This window comes from Copadichromis virginalis, linkage group LG8, assembly GCF_057382275.1.
Source record: "Copadichromis virginalis isolate Kocher_CV1m ecotype Utaka linkage group LG8, C_Virginalis_male_GT1.1, whole genome shotgun sequence".
Lineage (NCBI taxonomy): Eukaryota > Metazoa > Chordata > Actinopteri > Cichliformes > Cichlidae > Copadichromis > Copadichromis virginalis.
In genome coordinates, this window is record NC_140625.1 from 24,632,710 (window position 1) to 24,651,739 (window position 19,030).

A 19,030-nucleotide genomic window follows, 5' to 3' on the forward strand; every position below is an offset into this window, starting at 1 on the left:
TAGGCCATCAATTAGGACTAAAGCAGCTGATATCAATTAGTACTGATAGGGGACAGGATTTCTCTATCAATACTGACAGATTTCAGGTGATCTCCTGGCTTTCTATGTCATTTTGCCCCTTGTTATCTCCATGTATTCAATACTTATTCCCTGTGTCATTTCACTTTATTTATTGTGGTTTAACTTGTATACTTATATGTTCTGATTTGTTTGTATGACGTCAATATTTGGCTTGATGGCAACATCTGGTGGAAATGTTGTGTCAATGGTCCACTTGGAAATCCCCTTACTGATAAAAATGCTGATGTGTCAAATACTTATTTTCCCCGCTGTAAGTCTGATCCCCCCCCCTCACACACTGCCGAAACTTCTGACGGTACGCTTCAGGCACCAACTCAAAAGCACGCAATACAGCAGCCTTAACCACACCATAATCCAAGCTCTCAGATGCCGACAGGCTAGCCCACACCTCCTGAGCCCTACCCACCAGCCGACACTGCAACAGTAAAACCCAGACCTCCTCCGGCCACTGTAACGCGGCAGCCACACGCTCAAAAGCAGAAAAAAACGACTCCACCTCCGATTCACAAAAGGGCGGCACCAATTTAATGTGCCTCCCAATATCAAAATCCTGACGGAGAGCCGGGGCGGGACCAGGCGCCGGCGGCGCAGGGAGCACAGAGGGCGCAGGCGCGGGCGGCGTAGAGACAGGGGCACGCGGCGTAGAGTCAGGGGCACGCGGCGGAGGTCCACGCTCCAACTCCAACGCCCTCACCCTCAGATGCATCGCTTCTACCTCCAACCGGTGACTACTCAACTCCACCTCCTTAATGCGGAGCAACAACTGGAGCTCCTCCGCCGACGACCCCACCACGGGAGCCGGAGGAGCCACAGAGGGGGTGGCCACAGGAGGAACAGACACTGGAGCCAACGGCTCCACAACCGCCCCGCCCGTCCCACCAACAAGCGGCACGCCCGACAATAAACCCCGCTCGCTCAAAGCCACCGTGACAAGCTGCCGCAAATCGTCCTTCTTTACCCCCGCCGGCGCTCGCACATCAAAACGGCCCGCAATAAGCAACAAATCCTCCCTCCGACACCGACCCAACTGCTGCAAGGAAGGCGCCTCGGCAAACTTGTCCACATCGAACTCCATCCGCGGCCACCCACACCAACAACCCCCAAACACACAAAAAACAACCCCACACACCCACACGAGCCCCACGACACACAAACGAACCCGAAATCCCTCAAACGGACGAGCCCCCATTTATGTTACACACCGGCCCGAAGCCGGGGTGCAACACAACAAAAAGATAAACCCGATACATAATAACGACAAACAAAAAAAACACACCACGGCAGAATGACGAGAGTTGGTTAATTTATTCACTGAACAGGTAGCGAGCTTCAGGGTGGGCGATGCCAAAACAACAAACAAAACACACTAGAAAGAAAAACAGAGCTAACTTACCTCCCACGATTCCAAAACAAAATACAATTCTCTAACCTGTCTCCCTACCCGAAACAGGAAAAAAGAGGGGAATAAAAGAAAACGGCTTCCCACCCCTACAGCTACCAAGCCCAGGTACAACCCTTTTTCAACATTAATATTGCAGCCCCGTGCAGTCACACGCCACGACGGTCCCCAGCCACAGCTCACGGGGAACCAGGAAAAGTCTCCTCACCGGCCCAGTCCAACCCCTTTTGTAGCTGGCCTCTTTCCTTCCTCCACCAATGGGCGGCCTCCACCTGGAAACAAGCATCGCTGAATACAAATACAAACAATAACAACCCCGTACCACAAATAATGACCCTGGGTCATAACACCATCACAAATGACTCCATCCTTTGACTCACCTCTCCAGCAGACGTCTCTCCCCTCTGCCTCTCTGTGCTCCTCTGCCCTGACTCCTACAGGTTAATGGGGATGGAGTGATTATTATTATTTCCACTGATGATAACCATACCTGAATGAGCTCAGCTGGATTTTTCAGAGCTAAAACGAGTGACAGAAATTAACATTATGCTAACAATTTAACTTAGTGCGCTAGCCAGGTTTTTATTTACAAAATGGGGAGCACCTGGTTCGTTATTTACATGGGACTCTCTGCTGTTAGCTGGAGCTAACTAATTGTTACTACCAGCCAGTGATGAAGACTTACTTTCTTGAAAAACTTGCGTATATCCATTATTTCTTGCCGTTTGCCACATGCACGCTAGTGTTTCTGCAGGTGTATACGAGCGGAGTGTAAAGTAGCAGTGAAAACGAGGACTGGATTTTCAGTCATGTGGATGTCCCCTGTGAACAACTGGAAGGGATTGGATAACGAAGCACTGACGCTACCTTAACAATGTAAAGCGAAAGGGACCAACCGAGTTATGATCATATTTGTGTGAATAGCGACAGGTTTATATTATTATTTCTTTAAACTCATATTCCTGCATCTTTATATTGAATTTGTCTGCAAGTTCTGTAAAAAAAAAAATCGAATAAGTTAAAAAAAATAAATAAATAAATAAATAAAAAAACCCACCAAATTATTTAGGGGGGCTTAAGAATATTTTAGGGAGGCTTCAGCACCCCTAAAATAGGCCTAACGACGCCACTGCTGATATGTTAATGACAGTTACTCTTAATGTGCGATGCTACTGTGAAGGGTGCATATCATTGCGACTGGACAGAGAGGTTTGGGATAAATTCACTACCAGGGAAAATTCACTGCTAACCCTTTTTTTTTTCTCATTTTGTTCATTTAAACTACCTTGATGTATAGTAATTTCAAATATTGCCATTGGCAAGAGACACTCAAATAAAGAATACCACACAGGGGACAGAAATTATCCAGAAATTCATTTTTATTTTTTAAAACTTGGAAGCTAAAAACAGCCTGTCATAATCCAACATTCAGATTTCTCACTAATTAAGTTTTTTTTAGTATATTCTGCAATGAGCACCTTGTCATTTGTTTTTTGCAGCTGGATATTTGACCACTCTTCTTGGCAAAATTTGTAGAACTGATTTACATTGATTAGATCTCTGGTACAGATCCAACCTTTAAGTGTAGTCAACAAACCTTCAAAAGAAATGAGGTCAGGGCTTTGGTAGACCATTTTGACCATGTTAGTCTGCTTTATCCATTTCAAAATGTGTTTGGGATAATTGTCCTGACCCAATTGTGTCACTTTTACAAAGTTTCACATACCTTGTAATTGTGCCAAATAGCTCAGTTTTTGGCTTGTCTAACCATAAAACGTTCCTCCATAAGGCATTCAGCTTGTCCACGTGGACAGTTGCAATTTGCAGTCAGTCTTTTCGGTCCATGGCAAAGTAAAACTTCACCGTGGACGGGGACATTGGCGTTCCAGCAATTTCCACATCCTAACCAATTTCCTCTCATCTGAGGATGACAGACCTTCTTCCAGACCTTGGCAAAGTGTGGTGACACATTAGAGTAACTTGCACTTATGTACAGTTATGAGAACTGTTGATGTTGAAATCTGCAGTTGTTGAGAAATAACCTTTTCAACTTGTATAAATCTCCAATTCTCCTTCTTAGATCTTCTCTGAGTTCTGGTTTTTCCCATTGTCCTGAGTATTGACGAATCCAGTTAATGTTGTTAAACAAAATATTTTAATGCTGGTTAAGAGAGAATGTCAGTTGTAGTTAACTGTGACAACTAACAGGAAGGCCTTGGCCTTATCAAGTTAAAAGACATTGAAGAACCCGTGGAACCATTTATTAAAAGATCTGAGTGTATGTTTATATTTGTAAATACATATGTATAGCTGTTTGCATTAATAAATAATTCCACCCTGCAAAAGGAACAGCTCAAAGAAATCATTAAAAGCCTAAACTTATCATGACATTCATTAAAATGCATTTTGCATTCGTATACGCTCAAGAAAATGAAGTTCTTGAAAATAAAAATAAAAAAACAATGAAAATGCTATAAATATAAATGAAATGAAATAAAGTTTTTCCTGGTGGTGCCTTGATTTACACATAAATCTCAACCAGTATGTAATTTCAAGTGTTTTTCTAATTAAAAATTGAAGTGAATGAGTCAAGTTAAAATGAAATATTAACCAACTTTATAAGGTTTGCTTATAATTCTTCCAACCAGAGGGAAGGGACATAACCAGAAAAGCCTTTTTGTTGCTCCTCACTATCAAATGTGAGCACTGTAGTGTGACAGAGTGATATCACAGACTGTCACACAAGCTTTAGCCATAACCAGAAATGACTCTTTGGTCAATTCTGTGTATGGAGATTCACCCCTTTGCATTCATGTATGTGTGAGAACGCGCGCTTCAGGTGGACTCGGGTGGTTTTGGATAGTTTCATCTGAGCACCCTTGTGTATACAGCAGGTGTCAGAAACAGTGACCTCTCTCCACTCTTTCTGTTTTTACTGTCCATCAATACATCAGCCTCAGCCTTTCTGTCCCTCCAAGCATTAGGTCTATTCATCTTCTGTGACTATGCTGTAGAAGATTGACCATCTGTGCAACGGTGCAAAGATTCATCAGGTCTGAACTTCTTTCTTTTAGCAAGTTTGCACAGTATTTTAAATGTGTGTGAGTCCTCACATCTATAAGTTGTACCACTGGCCTACTTGAAACTGTTTCACTCCAGACTGCCAATTAAAAAACAAGCCATTCACTTATTAGTGTTTACTTCCACCCACTCAAATCATATCTCATCTGCATCCCACTACCATCACCATGGTTGTATGTGTGTGTCTATGCACATGAGGGGGTACGCGTGTGTGTGGGGGTGGGGGGCTCTTCTCAATCTGACACTTCGCAGTGTGTGAAATTTAATTAAACACGCTTCATAACCATCCACACAAACACACAGACACATTGTACACACAGAAAATCTCCCTGAAAATAATAAATAGACGGAGCACAAATTTTCCATTATCCTCAACCATGGGCCCTTTTTCTCCTCCGTCTTTGCGTTTTACAGGCAGTTAAAGTGACATTTCCTGTAGAAATACATTATAGGCACACGCTAAGGCTAAAATATGGATTTATGGATCAGTTCTGTTCTGACTTGAGCAGACTGGTGACTTGTGGGCAAAAAAGTACTGGCCCTCATGACCCCCCAAGTTACCCTTGAGCAAGGTACTTAACCCCCAACTGCTTCAGTGGAGCTGCTCAGCAGCCGATAGATCAGACAGCCAGCAGATTGTCGAGCTGGGCAGCTTCCAGGTGTGAGGCCATTACTGCTCTGAGTTCTTAGTCAACAAATCTCCTTCAAATAAACCAAACAAAGATATGTTTTGGACTGCTGGGTACTTTGTTCCAAACCAGCGGACTCAACATTTGTTGAGACTAACACTAAAGAGTGTTTAGAATATTGTGTTTCTGGGAAATCATTTGACGTACAGATGATCACAGAAAAAATAAGTATGGGAGTTTTTAACCTCTAGATAAATGTAAGGTTTGATAAGTCACTAATGCCTGCATTGAGCGTGTTATTTCTGCTACTGTTATAGGGGTGTTCACAGTGTACTTTATTATTATTAACTTTGTTTAAACTGTGAACTGTAAAACTATACCGATGGCAAGTAGAAACTGGAGCTACAGTACATAGAGCCAGTTGTGGGTCCTTGTAAGGAAAGCTCATGTAGACTTTTAAATGCATGTAATTTCTTTTTTGCCTGTCTATAAAATTTTGAAACAAATGGTAAAAATCAGAAGTGTAAAGTGTAAAGACTTTTCACTTTTAGTTCCATCTGGGCTCCAAATAAAAACTGCCACTACATCAAAAGAAGCTGCTTAATATTGTTTCGGTCTTCAACAATCCTACGTGTCAAAGTAGCGTACAGATGAATGCCAGAAGCCAAGGTTTGCCAGCAGAATATTGTATGCTTCACCAGAAAGGTGTTTTAATACTGAGTTTCATCTAGTGGGATGACAGGTGCAACAAAAGAGACTGTGCAAATCAATTGTTCGCACACCTTTTTTGTGTGTATGTGTGGGGGGAAGTATGCTGAGGGTATGGGTGGTGGTTACTTTGGCAACCTTGTTGTACTTCAGGGATAACATTCAGTGAAAATGAATATAAAAACCTTGGCACACAGTGGTCTGTATTTCTCAAAGTACGGTGATATTTAAAACCAACTCCCTTTGGTTTAGCCACATTTGTCACAAAAAGCTATTCATTAAGTTGTGTTTCATTAGTGCAAGCTGTGTGAACGCCTTATATACCGTACTTGAGTATTTCACCTACTCTAATGAGAGATTTCTCATTAAGTGCTGAGAAATACAGTAATCTTTTAGTAGTACTGATCTATACTGCGTGGGTGTTTATACTTCTAAATTAAGCTGTCATATTTTCTTTCATATTCACCCAAACATAATTTTTTTTTACTGTTATTTTACAGGCATACTGTCACCACCTTAGTCTTTTTACTGAGTTTTTTTTTTTTTAAACACAGATTTTGACATATGTGTTTGATGTTTTAAACTTCGAGATGACAGGTACCTCACACTGCAGACTCAATCCTTCCCAGTGGAGCATTATTTTAACCTACCACCTTACTAGTCTTTGAGGTTTAGATGTATGTGCAGTCTACACACTGGGATTCTGCAGTATGGCATTGAGGGGAAGATGGGACAAAAGAATGAGGGAAGAATAGAGCGTTCAACTTCGGTTCTATCACTTTGGAAGTTCTGCAAAGCTTGCAGGAGAGGCTGAGTGGTTTGGAGTGATATGGACTTAACCAGCACAGAACTTAAACCCTTAGCCCACTTCTATGAAGAACTGGGTGACCAGTGTTTGAACCGACCATACTTGGTGTCACCTGGAACATTTTTCCACCCACTTCTGTTTCTGCACTGCGTCAGTGTCATAACTGTATTTTTAATGTTTACATTTCTTGCTACGGTCGTTTTTTTCTTCTGTTGTCTTTTCTGATGTCGTAGTTCAGCACACTTTCAGGAGAGTGACACAAAAGTGCTCTTTTCCCACATGCTTTACTTATCTCTTCCACTGCTGTCTTCTCTCTAGTATGGCAGCTATACCAGCCACTCATTCATTACCTACTTGTGCAATTTTTTTCATATCAAGAAGCCAGTTAGATCTGACCCATTCGCTGGGAGTCGACAGCCCTGGCCCATCACAGGAGGATTCTAGATTAGAACCCTTTTAAGGCTTGTAATTTCCTCCGGCATTTTTCCTTAAAATTTCCCTCTTATAGTCACTTCTCACACTTAGTGTCACGAATGGCAGGACAGGCTTTAGGTGGCTTATGTAACAGTCCATTAAGTTTGCCGTAGAAATGGCCTGTATTGCCTGAGAGACTGCAGAAGACACCTAGAGATAAGTAATGTCAGAAACAGACAGCGATACGGATGGGGCCCCTTACATCTTTTATGGAACATTAGACTGAGTGAAGAGATGACCTAATTTGAATTGATTTGGCGTATATTTGTGCTCAGGAGAGCACATACAGAGACACGCAGGCACAAAGAGACACACATGCATTCACTCCCACATACACACACCGAGACACAGACGCACACACTCAATCACAGCTAATCTAGGTGTCTCTGCCTGTACGCTACCCAGCTGTAGCTGCATATCTTTGGCAAAATCTTAGATGTTTTCAGCTGAATAAGCTCCAACTTGATTACACTGCACCCCCCACTCCCTCAGTATGTATTAATGAGGCTGTTCCTTCTTGCTGAAATCTGCTTCCATATTGTTGTTGTGCAGTTCACGGTCCAGTGGCCACTGGCCCGCAGATGTAATTGTTTTAATTTGCTAACTGTACTCTCACTCAATTAGGAGGAAAGCAGAATTCAGTTTTATTTCCTCTTCCCAGTGCAGAATAGTAAAGTAGACATCTTCCAGAAGCAGCACTTACCGTAGCATGGACAGCCAAACACAGATGTGCAGAAACAACCACAGACGTACACAAAAGGACACGAGGAATGTGCTTTTATAGTTCTTTGTTTGTGGTGTTCAAGAATGCACACTGTGTTCATTCCTAACCCCGTCTTTCTTTTCATGAGTATTTTCTGCTCTCTTGCTTTGTCAAGGTTCCTCTGTATACATGCTGTTTAATTAGAATGCTTTGGTTCTGGCCTTTGGCAGTAGGCTTCTTATTACTGCGTCATTTGTATTTGTTTGTGTGTAGCTGTACTTTTTATGGCTCACTCATTTTATTCATCACATTTACTCACTGTATTTTATTTTTTAGACGAGTGGCAGCACACTTTTTTTCATTTTAGCGTGCATTCAGCTAAAATTCTTTTTATTTCTTTACCAGGATACAAAGACATTTCTTGGGATATGTAGCTTTTATTCTTGAGTGCACTCACCAAGAGTTAGTGGGCTTGTGTCAAAGTTTTGCATTTCTACAATTTCTTTAAAAATGAAACTTTTATTTTTAGAGTTATTTCACAAATGTACAACCAAACCATACAAACTAAACTAAATGAACAAGTATGTGAGCCCTGGCTAGCATGCCATGTTCATATGGTCACCACAGAGCTTACTGTAATATTTTTAAAGAACTTAAATAAGCTAATGTCCCAGTGAGGATTTTCCACCTACGTAATGCAATGTGGGACTAGTGTATTACTAATATCCATCCATCCATACGCTTCCGCTTATCCCTTTCAGGGTCGCGGGGGGCGCTGGAGCCTATCCCAGCTGTCATAGGGCGAGAGTTGGATGAAGAAATTGCCATAATGTCCTACACTGTGTGGAAAAATGAAGGTACTGGACACGAGTACTTTTTCACATCTCATTTCTTTATATCTTGCTTCCAAGGAGCCAGTCTTACTTGTTAAGGTGTTCTTGAGTTGTTGTTCTCCAAGCTTTCTAATGGTATTTCAAAGTCTTTGTTTGAACATTGGCTGCTTTTTCACTCATGTTCACTCAAGTCCTTGTAAAATTTCATTTTCAGAGCAATGGATGATTTTTAATCCACACTGACCTGCGAAGCATAAAAAAGGCCCCTAATGCAAGGGATGAGCCAGTCTGGTGTCTACTCATTACAGATAACTTAGGCAAGACCAATTTTAAAGAAGGGCCTTGTGCACAAACCCATTTGTTCCAATTTCCTTAGTTGAATATATGAAAAATGCCAAAGAAAACAGTTTGACTGGGTAGTAACTCTTTGAAAATAATGTTCTGAGTGCAAGAATGCTATTTTATGCCAAAAAATGTATCATATCTCAGCAAACTATGTAGTGTGTCCTTAAGAAACTCAGGACGCTAGTGGAAAACGAAAGAAGTGGCAAGCCTAAAAGAACTATCTGCAGCAGATTAACAATACCTGAAAGTCAAAGACCTGACATAAGATTATAAAAAATAATACTGAAACAGTGTGGGATCATCTTGATAGAGAATTAATCAAAAGACAGTCAAGATCCAAAGAAGAGCTTTAAAAATTCCTTCAAGAAGCCTGAAAAACAATTCTTAAAGACCACATAGAGAAATTATAAGAAAGCCTGCCTAACTTCCCAACTTTAGGCTATGTTGAGAAATAAAGGTGATCACACCAAATATTGAATTTTAATGCCAATAGAATTCTACAAGCTGTTTTTTGCCTTAACCTCCCAGGACCTGGCGTCCAAAATGTGGACATCACATTTTGGGTTATTTAGACCAAAATACTCAGTTTTGCTCTATAAAGGCCTGATATCTACTTACGAGGACATTATACTGCTACTGTTCTATCGAAATGTTAAACGAATATCCTCATATGTGGCTCTCATTTTTCTTAGAAACAAAAATCAGGTAAAAACAAACAAACTGGTAATTCTTTGTTTTTACATTCATTGGGTCCCAGTCAGCCCAAATATCGTCAGAGTCATCAACTGTAGCAGAGGTTGGACTGAGTTCTTCAAAGAGAAATGCTATTCCAGAAGCTTATAGTTAAGCTGGGTTAATATAGTGCTCTATACCTTTGATGAACTCTACAGGTGTGTTGTTAAGGTGTAGTTGAACAATTGCTTGCTGAAGGAGTTACGGGCAGTAACATTTTAAATGATTTTCCACATAAGTGGGAGAAAAGAATCATATACTTATGTTAGAAATCTTTTGAGTAGTATGCCAACAGGAAAAAAGAGGGCTTCATTTAAATCACAGTCTCAGTGAGAGTTTCAGTGGAAACCGAATCAAAAGACTCAAGAGAGACACAGGCTTTCATCTCAGCTGTTACATCTTGAGTTGGATGGGTGATCTGCCTGTGAATGTTTGACACTTTGTTAACAAAATCTGAGGAAGTCTTGCTTGGCAAAGTCTTACTAAAACCCAGCGTGTGTGTAGCAGCGGTTTTACAAGGATTATGAGGATGTTTTTCAATGAGGTCAGTGAAAAAAGATTCGACTGCAACTTTGTAGAATCGCATTAAATCTTTCCGTGTTTTCCAGTTTGTCTTGAACAGCTTTGCTTTAATTTTTTTTTAAAGCAAGAAAGGTTTCGTCAATATTGAAAGCTGCAATTAAAACTGCATGCCATGAACCAACACTGTTAAATGCTTCTCTCATTGAATGAGTATGAAGGAAAAGCCCAGCTCAGTAGCATTAGCAACAACAGCTTCATTTGGAACTATGTGAAAAGGAAATGCTTTACACCACCAAAAGGGAAATGTTTAATGCCTTAAGTAGTGCCTTACACTACAAACACATTACTTCCTTGGCTTTGCTCCCTCCCAATTATCCTCTTGTCTTTGTTACCCTTTGCCCCACCTTTGTACTCTTTCCCCTTCTTCTCCCGTTTCATCTGCCTTTCTCTTTATACTCAGATTAATTGCCCTTGAATGGTTTTATAATTGAGAGACATTTATGATCTCGCTGACTGCGAAGTTGAGGCAATAATAGCCCTTGGATGTCTTGAAAATAAAGGCAGGTGGCAGAGCACCCTTTCAGCTGATGTTAATAGTTGGGGATGTGTATGGGTGTTTGATGAGTGGGCGTGTGTTTTCCCACTCACAAACATGCTGTAATTGCACATGAACTGATGAATGCACGTGGAAACTCTTTATAAGAAATCAGCACAACTTTTGACTCAAATATACTCCTCAACAACCCACCCATTCTGATACACATGGACAAGCAAACACATCAAGTACACTAGTCACTACAGAGGCGTCACATATGGAGACGTCTACTTGAAAATGCATCATCCTCTCATTAAAAGTATTTGTGAACACTCTTCTGTAGGTGTTCAGAAATGAATAATTGATGATTCATTTATGAATATAAGGTTGAAGTTGAAGTTCTTTGGATTCTTGCAGTTGCTGGTTTGTTTGCATATAATTGTTTGCATATAATTATAGGCTTCTTATTTCTTTTAATTCTGGTCACAGTGACACATTTCAACCTTGAGTCGCTAATGCAGATTACTTGGGGGTGAGAACAATCAAGAGTCTGAGTTTGGCTGGGTTATGCATAGACCTTTAAGCTTACATGAGATCATCAAGCCCACTCTGGCTGGGTAGAAAAGACCAGCCAAAAATAAAATCCGAGGAAGATAACAGAAATCTGGCAAAAACAAAGTGGAGCGATATTGCTTGGAGCAGTTGCTCAACTCTTTACGAATAGAGAAGGATTCATTTTTCAAATGTATGTAAATGTTAAAGTGCTCATTTCTCCCTCCTTATTTTTTAAAATTGAACTCTACTAGAGTAGCTTTACATGATTGACATTAAAAAAGAATGACTGACCCTCACTCATATTAAGGATATCCCCTCACAATGACATCATGCGGAACCAATATCTAATGTAACTGGAATTTAGTTTGCAACAGTCTGAAACCTAAGAGATTACTTACACATATGGTGTGATGAACTCATTATTTGAAAGTTTGCCCAAAACTGTTTAGCATCTGCCAGCCCAATGGGTCCCCTTTTGTTACCAATTTCTTACTTTGAACAATATTAACAGATTCCTGCCTAACTGCAAAAATTCCAGAGAGTCGGCTGCTTTCTTAAGCTGTTGTTCTCTGTGATAAACACATTCGCACAGACACATAAAGCAAAGCCTTTGAAATAAACCACACTCACCATAGATTGTCTGGCCGTTTTCTTTGTTCAGGCCCTTGTTTCCATGTGTATAAAAAGTTCTTGAGTTCTTGAGTCATATTGAAGCATTTTATAGAGAGAAACCCAGCAGTGTAGGACTGTGCTTTAAGGGGTAATATTTCAGCATGGTGTCTGGGCCCTTGAGACCATCTTTAGTTTGACAGCAGCCTAGTGTTTTGTGTTAAGGACCGAAAATGTGGCGAGACACGCTTCATTTTAATAATTCTTCATTTAATGGAAAACCAAGCTTTTGCAAGGCATCCACGACCTCTTCTGAGTAAGAAGCAGTGGGAGTTAGTTGAATAAAAAAAAGTGTTGTATCCACACATATTTTTCATAGCTGTTTTTCAAAAAACCAAGTGGCTTTTATATCAACCCAAAAAAGACAAATCACAAAGATTCGTGTATGTTGCATGAGCAAAATCCTCTTTTTTGTCGAGATTTAGTTGGACATAGAATACATGAACAGCCTTAATAAAAGTAGGAATGATGGGATCAATAAAGCTGGATTGCCACCATGAGGGGAATTGGCAGAGTGCTTCATTGGCTTGGGCTTTAACAGAGAAACTGAGCTAAGTAGAGACTTTCTTTACAGCCCAAGCTGTTCCAATTACTCTCTGATAGACTAGTGCTTCAGTCCCAACTAACTCTTCAGATAAATACAGAAGTTTTTGCTTTGTCCAGTGTACAAAGAAGACAAATTGTTTGCAGAATGATGCATGCAATTTATCGTGGTTTATTTTAGTTTTTTTGTTTTGTAAGATTGTTCACTTATTATCTGAATAGCCATCAATAATGGAACGCAATCACTCTGGCTGACAGCAAAAATTAAAATCTCTCATGGTTGCGTTATGCATAACAAGTACAAAAGCCAGATGTTTTTATTTTACCTGGAATCTTTTGGTTGTTCATTGTTCCTAGTGAAACCTAGACTCCTTTCTAACTGAGAGAAAAAAGTGTGTTTTAATGTATTAAGGTGAAAGCCCTGCATTTTTGAAATAGATATGAATGCACAGGATAATGTGCAAGAACTTGACATTTTATGAAATGCAAGTATAAATGGACACTAATGTGTCAGATACAGTTCCATCTGACACAGGTTTGCTGGAATGGATGAACAGGAAAATATCTGATACCATTTGTCAGTGCAGCTGAATAGAGATTACATATCTAGAGCACAACACAGAGCTCAGTTCTCTCCCTTTTCAGTAGCTGAAAATTGAACAAGTCATATTTAGAGCTATCAGTAGTTTCTAGTCATTTACTTTCTTTTCTGAGATGGTCTCTGTTATTTATCCATTCTCTCGTTTCCCTCACACATCTTTCACACGCCACCGCCCTCATTTCTCCTTTTTTTTTGTCACTCTTTAGCTTTTACTTGGTCATACGCTCAAGCCATAGGGGATGATTGTTCAGTAGTATAGACTGCAGTTTGTTCTGTACTCCTTCAGTTTATAGTCTTCTTGAAAGCTCACAAGATGAAAGAACCATCTTCTCTCTTTGTATGCTCTTTAGCTCATCATCTTCTAGTTCTCTCCACCTTTTCAGCCTTCTTTGCTTCTTTTTCATTTTCAGCTATCATCCCTATGATTTTTATTCTCCCTCCCTTTTGCCAACCCCGTCCCTTTTTCTCTCTGCTAATGGAGCTATAATGGAACTGTAAGTCTTGAGAGTTGTTTAGCAAATGACAGTGCATGCTCCAGCCAGTCAAAATGAGTTCAGCAGCCCCATGTTACGTGCAAAATGCTTAACATAGTCATATAATATGCATGAAACCCTTTTATTTTTATCTGTAGTAAATGCTTATAAGACAACTGGATTCTTTTTTTTTTAGAATTTTATTAACCTTTACTTTAATTTCTGCCACATTATTGGGATTTCATTACAAATGTTAAGGCACACACTGTGCACAGGTTATATTTTCATTATGTTGTCTGAGCAAGTTTGCAGAAAAATTTGCACACTTATGTAATACGTTCAAGTTATCACTGCTAAGTTTAGGCATACAATAAGAAATATACAGCAATTATTCATGCAGGAACACAAGAGTGATTCCTGCTGAATACAATCTAATCTATACAGTCATTGCAACTATTGACCAATGTCACTACAACTGTCACTGCACTATAATATTTTGCTTTGTTGGATGGAGGGATGTAAGTCCCTTAATAAAGCTTAGACATTATTTTTGTGCAGTTTTCTCTTGGTTTTCTTTAATTTTTGGAGTTGTATGTTGTTTATGCAGCTAATGTCATAATCCTTGTATAATGTTTCTGCTAATGATGCTTTTCTATCATTTTTTTTTTTTTTTTTTATGTCGTGGCTGCCTCATGCTTACATCAAAGCTTGTTATTGTGCTGTAGAGGACGTACCTTGAAGGACGAGCTCGAAAAAGTCCCCTCAAACGGTTCAATAGTTCCTGCTACCATAAAAAAAAAAACAGGATACCTCTTCCAGAAATAAGAAGTTGTGCTCATCCAAAAATGCCTAATCACTCACTGCTGATAGTAAATAGGTCTTGCCAATAATTGCTCATTTGTTCCAATTCATGCTTCTTCTCACTGTATTTATTACAGACATTGCATCTCATCACAGTATTATTAGGCGGCAAGCAGCGGGACATCAGTGTTCCGAACGGGCAGCAGCAAGTCATGGCAAGACTCCCCTGTGGCAGCTTGCAGCGTCTTCTGATTCTATTTGTGACCATATTTGCTGAAGTCTGTCACATACACTAATTCCAATATACTAACAACCAGTGTCAGTTCAATAGATTTGCTACTATATCCACAGACGGTATAAAAGGTGCCACCCTTTTTTAAGGCTCGAGGTGGGCATTTCTGCCATCGCCATCTTGGTTTCAAAAAATGATTTTGATGTGGAAGGGAGGGTCTGATCGTGAAATCGCACACTCATTTGCTAATGACTGGTGGTTGGCAATTCACTAGCCAAAGATTATACAAATCCATACCACAAATATTGCTCTTCTTTAAAACATGGTCAAACTAACATTTATGAAACAGACTCAATTTTTTATTCAGTATGGTCCAAAATGAATGTCTGAGTCCGTAATTTCAGCAGCGGTCAAGTCAGAAAGTTGGTTTACTGTAGACTTCTATGGGACTAGAAGTCTTTTTGCAACCACAGCTATCGCTATCTTGTGGCCTTTAGGTAGAATTCGAATTTTTCGGCACTTCTGCCTTGGCTTTTTACTAACCCGGAAGCTGCATTCATTTATACTGTTTTTATATCATGAAAACTGTTGATAGATGAAAAAAATTCATTTCAAATCATTTCAAAATGTATATTTTTAAAGTTCAATACTCTTTTACTTGCTCAGGTGATATTTACCTGCATTATTCACTGCTGTAAATCAATGAAACTCTCTTGCTTGCAGTTTTTCTCCTCTATTCTAGGAAATTGGGCAAACCCTGTCTCAAACTCTTTCTCTTACTCTCTCACTGTCTCTCTGCTGCCAGAAACCTTCCAGTATCCCATCAGCCTGACTTCCAGCGTCTTCTTCAATAAATAATTAAGCTAATTGAAAATAAAACAGTGAAACTATTTAGTGTCCTGACCATAACATGTTTATCGAACACTATTTGTTCATCATTCATTTTCTGTTTGTTATTAGAACTCCTTGCTAGCTTTGAGCTTACATATACACTTCAGATTCCCATTTTTCTTTCGCTGGGACAGAAAGTCATAAAAGTAAAAGAAGAAAGCTCTTAGATTTAAGTTCGTTCATTTATGACAATGCCTATTCTAATTGTGCTTTTCTTTTTCCTATTTTTCCTGGTGCTGCTCACTCGGAATGTTTGCAAATAAAGGTAAGAACCCTTTTTTATTATGCATGTATTTTGTGTATTGTGACGCTGAAGCAGAAATTTACAAATGGCTTAGGGGACTTACTAAGACCTCTTTGGATAATTGCTTTAAGAAAGTAATTAGAAAAGTCTTGGATTGGAAAGTAAGTAAACAAACAGTGACATACACAAAGTATGTGGGGAAAAAACTTGAAATTCTTAATAAACAGCTACACACCAGTATTTCTTCCTTGTTTTTGCTGTATAAGTTTTATACCTTGGATGAATTGAGAAGACATTGTATAAGTATATATAAGGGGGGTATTTTCTTATTTGTTGTCATGAAGAATACGTTCTGGTTTGCGGTGAGACCTTGGGGTTGCTGTCAGCAAAAGCATTCCTGACAGCTTTTGTTTGCTGGCTATTCTCCAGCGATATCAGTCCAACACTATTGATGGCAAAGACGGAAGATCAAATCAAGACTGAATTCGGAAAGCAAAAACGCAACTAAGACTGTGGACTCAAATTCAAGGAGTGAATTATTTTCATGGATGAGTTTTGTCTTTTTTTTCTTTTTGGGGGGAGGGTCTGGGAATTTCAGCTGTTGCCATAAGTATTTAATTAATTGATTTTATTGTAGTAACTTTTCTTTGAAGAACTACAGTGTTTTCCCTTGGGTTTATTCTCTTGTACTCTAAACTAGCCCATAGGGATTACATAACACCATTTTAAGATTTAAGCTACCTCCACGGTTGAGCCAAATAACAATGATGTACATCCCAGTGGATGTGAATAGAGAAAGCAGTCACACAGCAGTCACTGCACTCCACTTTCATCCTGGCAAATTCCTTGAACAGCACTTCATTCTAGCCCTTGCCAGCTCTAATAGGCCAGGCCATGATGCCAAGATCAGGTGCTGAGTCCATAATCTCGCACTTCCTTTTGCAGTCATGAATGGAAATTAATGTTGGTGGTTTGAGGCTGATTACAGTACATGGAGACTTGCATTTAGCAGTGAGTCAGTACAGGTTGAGCTTTAATAAAGCCCTGCAAACAAGGTGAGTGGGCGGCCAGGCTTTGTGGATAAACCCCCCCCCCATACAGACAAGGACGATCTGTCGTTGCACTGGCAGAGACAATAAGTCACTCTGGCACAATAGGAGAAGGGTCCCCAGCTCTCGGTGAGGCGTTCCATATGGGATGAATAGCATCTCTAATGATCACCCCTCTGCTTATTACCGCTGTGATTACGAGCCATTTGTTTGCTTTATCAAGGCCTTAAACCCCAGGGGATTTAATGAGAGTTGGGATGTAAAACTGTCTTCCTCAAGGATGGGAAGGTCACAGGAACTGCTTGATGTGGCATGGAGGGTGTTTTTTTTTTTTTGTTTTGTTTTTTTAACACATTCCTCTTTGTTGTTTGTGAGCTTGCACCCTAAGATGCTGTCAGAATTATTAATGGCTTCTGCTGGAATGACAATGCGAGTTGGGTTTCGTAAAACCAACAGAGAAAAAAACGTGGATGAATATAATTTTTGGATGTCGAAGCATTAGTGATGATTAGGGGCTTTGTAATGTGGTTTTAGATGATGAAGAAAACGTGTCTAGGATAAAGAAAAGGGTGATCATACAGAAAAAAGAGTTCTAAAAATGGCAGAATGATTGGTATTGTTGTGGCCGTCGAGGGTATAGTCGTATAATTGTTCTCATTACAGCACCATCATGACTTGTATTGTTATTATGCCTAACTGCATCAGATGCCATTTCCCCTTCATCTTTCGCTGCAGTCTCCCTGGGCTTCATTATCAATAATTAAGAAATGGCAGGCACACCCGAGTCTGCTGCAGCCACCTGACGGGATGCACACACACACACCCACTCAAGCACACATACAAGTACAAGATGTACCAGAGCGATGGCAATAGGTTTGGGCGGCCTTCATATCTCTATGTTCTTCATTAACCTTTCAGTAAGACTCACAAGGCAGCTGGTGATATGCAGTAAATAATGAGTGAGAGCCCAGTCAAGAATCTGTGTATAAGTAATTAATGTTTGTTTGTCGCGCTCGTCTCCCTAGAATCAGCAGATAATTTTCGCTCTTCGTGTTTGCTACCTGCGGGACACAATATGGCTGACATTTGGGTTGACGTACTCGTCAAACCATCTTTTGAGAGGATTAGGCCACACACTACAGCTCTGCTTGCCAGTATCAAAAATCTATAATGACTTCTTGTTACATATTATGTCCTTTCTTTTGACAGTATGTTGATATAGTAATGGGGGTTAGATGTTCAGTCAGACCCAGAATTTCCCAGAAAGGTTAAATCAAGCCATAATCACAATTAGTAATACTATCTAGTGCACTTTTTTTCTATAAAGTTCATGGTGCACCCGCTACTGTTGCTCCTTGGCCCAGTCATTAAAATTACTAATTGATTATGGGCTAAGACCGCAGCCAGAGAGGCACTGTATCAATTATTAAGCTGCATTAATAGATTAAAAGGGATAAATGTGCAGAGCATTTAACGTCTGTAACCCACAGAAAGTGGAAGCAATTATAGAGTACCTCTTTGACCATTCAAACCAAAAAAAAAAGAAAAAAAAAAGCTCTCTGTAGTAAAATTGGTGCTGAAGCTGTTCGCCCTAAGTGCTCACAGTCTGACCCTTCTAATGGCATTGAGCATAATTAACAACACAGGTCTACATTTTTTTTTACGTTTTCTTTCTCTTAAGCCACATTTACACAACAAGAACTTTCCACAGGAACTAGGTTCCTTTGGAGGAACTTCAAGCCAGTGTACATTTAACACCCCTTTAAAAAAAATCTCTGCTTGGGGGTGTGGTACTCCATTAAAGTTTGGGAAGGTTGAGCGTGCAAAGCTAAGATTTTCTAATCTAATCAGGTACTCAAAGGTAGAAATCCTTTTACTTTGCTGGAATTTGGGGGAATTTTACTAAGTTAATAAAAAGTTAATCGCAATTACCAGGATGACTCAAATATCATCTGGCGATTTCAGTGTCGTCGCTCATTTTATATGGTATCATCATTGTTCTGTTTAATAACTTTCCCCCATACCTCTTGTTTCTGAACTGGAGTGGGGGAAGATGACATTTGACAAACATTTGAAAACAGTTGTTGCTTTTTTATATAGAAATGATTCTGATTATATAATA

The 19,030-nt window shown here is 39.8% G+C and overlaps 1 protein-coding gene and 1 long non-coding RNA gene across 2 annotated transcripts in view; one reads left to right on the forward strand and one right to left on the reverse strand.

Annotated features, from left to right (window-relative positions):
* Nucleotides 1-19,030, forward strand: part of sdk2b (sidekick cell adhesion molecule 2b) — a 302,311-nt gene that overhangs the window by 79,625 nt on the left and 203,656 nt on the right. The window lies entirely within an intron of this gene.
* Nucleotides 1,374-2,479, reverse strand: LOC146703486 (uncharacterized). The gene is made up of 3 exons (XR_014922018.1): nt 2,166-2,479; nt 1,861-1,914; nt 1,374-1,752 (listed from the first exon to the last, which is right to left on the reverse strand). It is a non-coding gene; the product is annotated as an uncharacterized LOC146703486 (long non-coding RNA).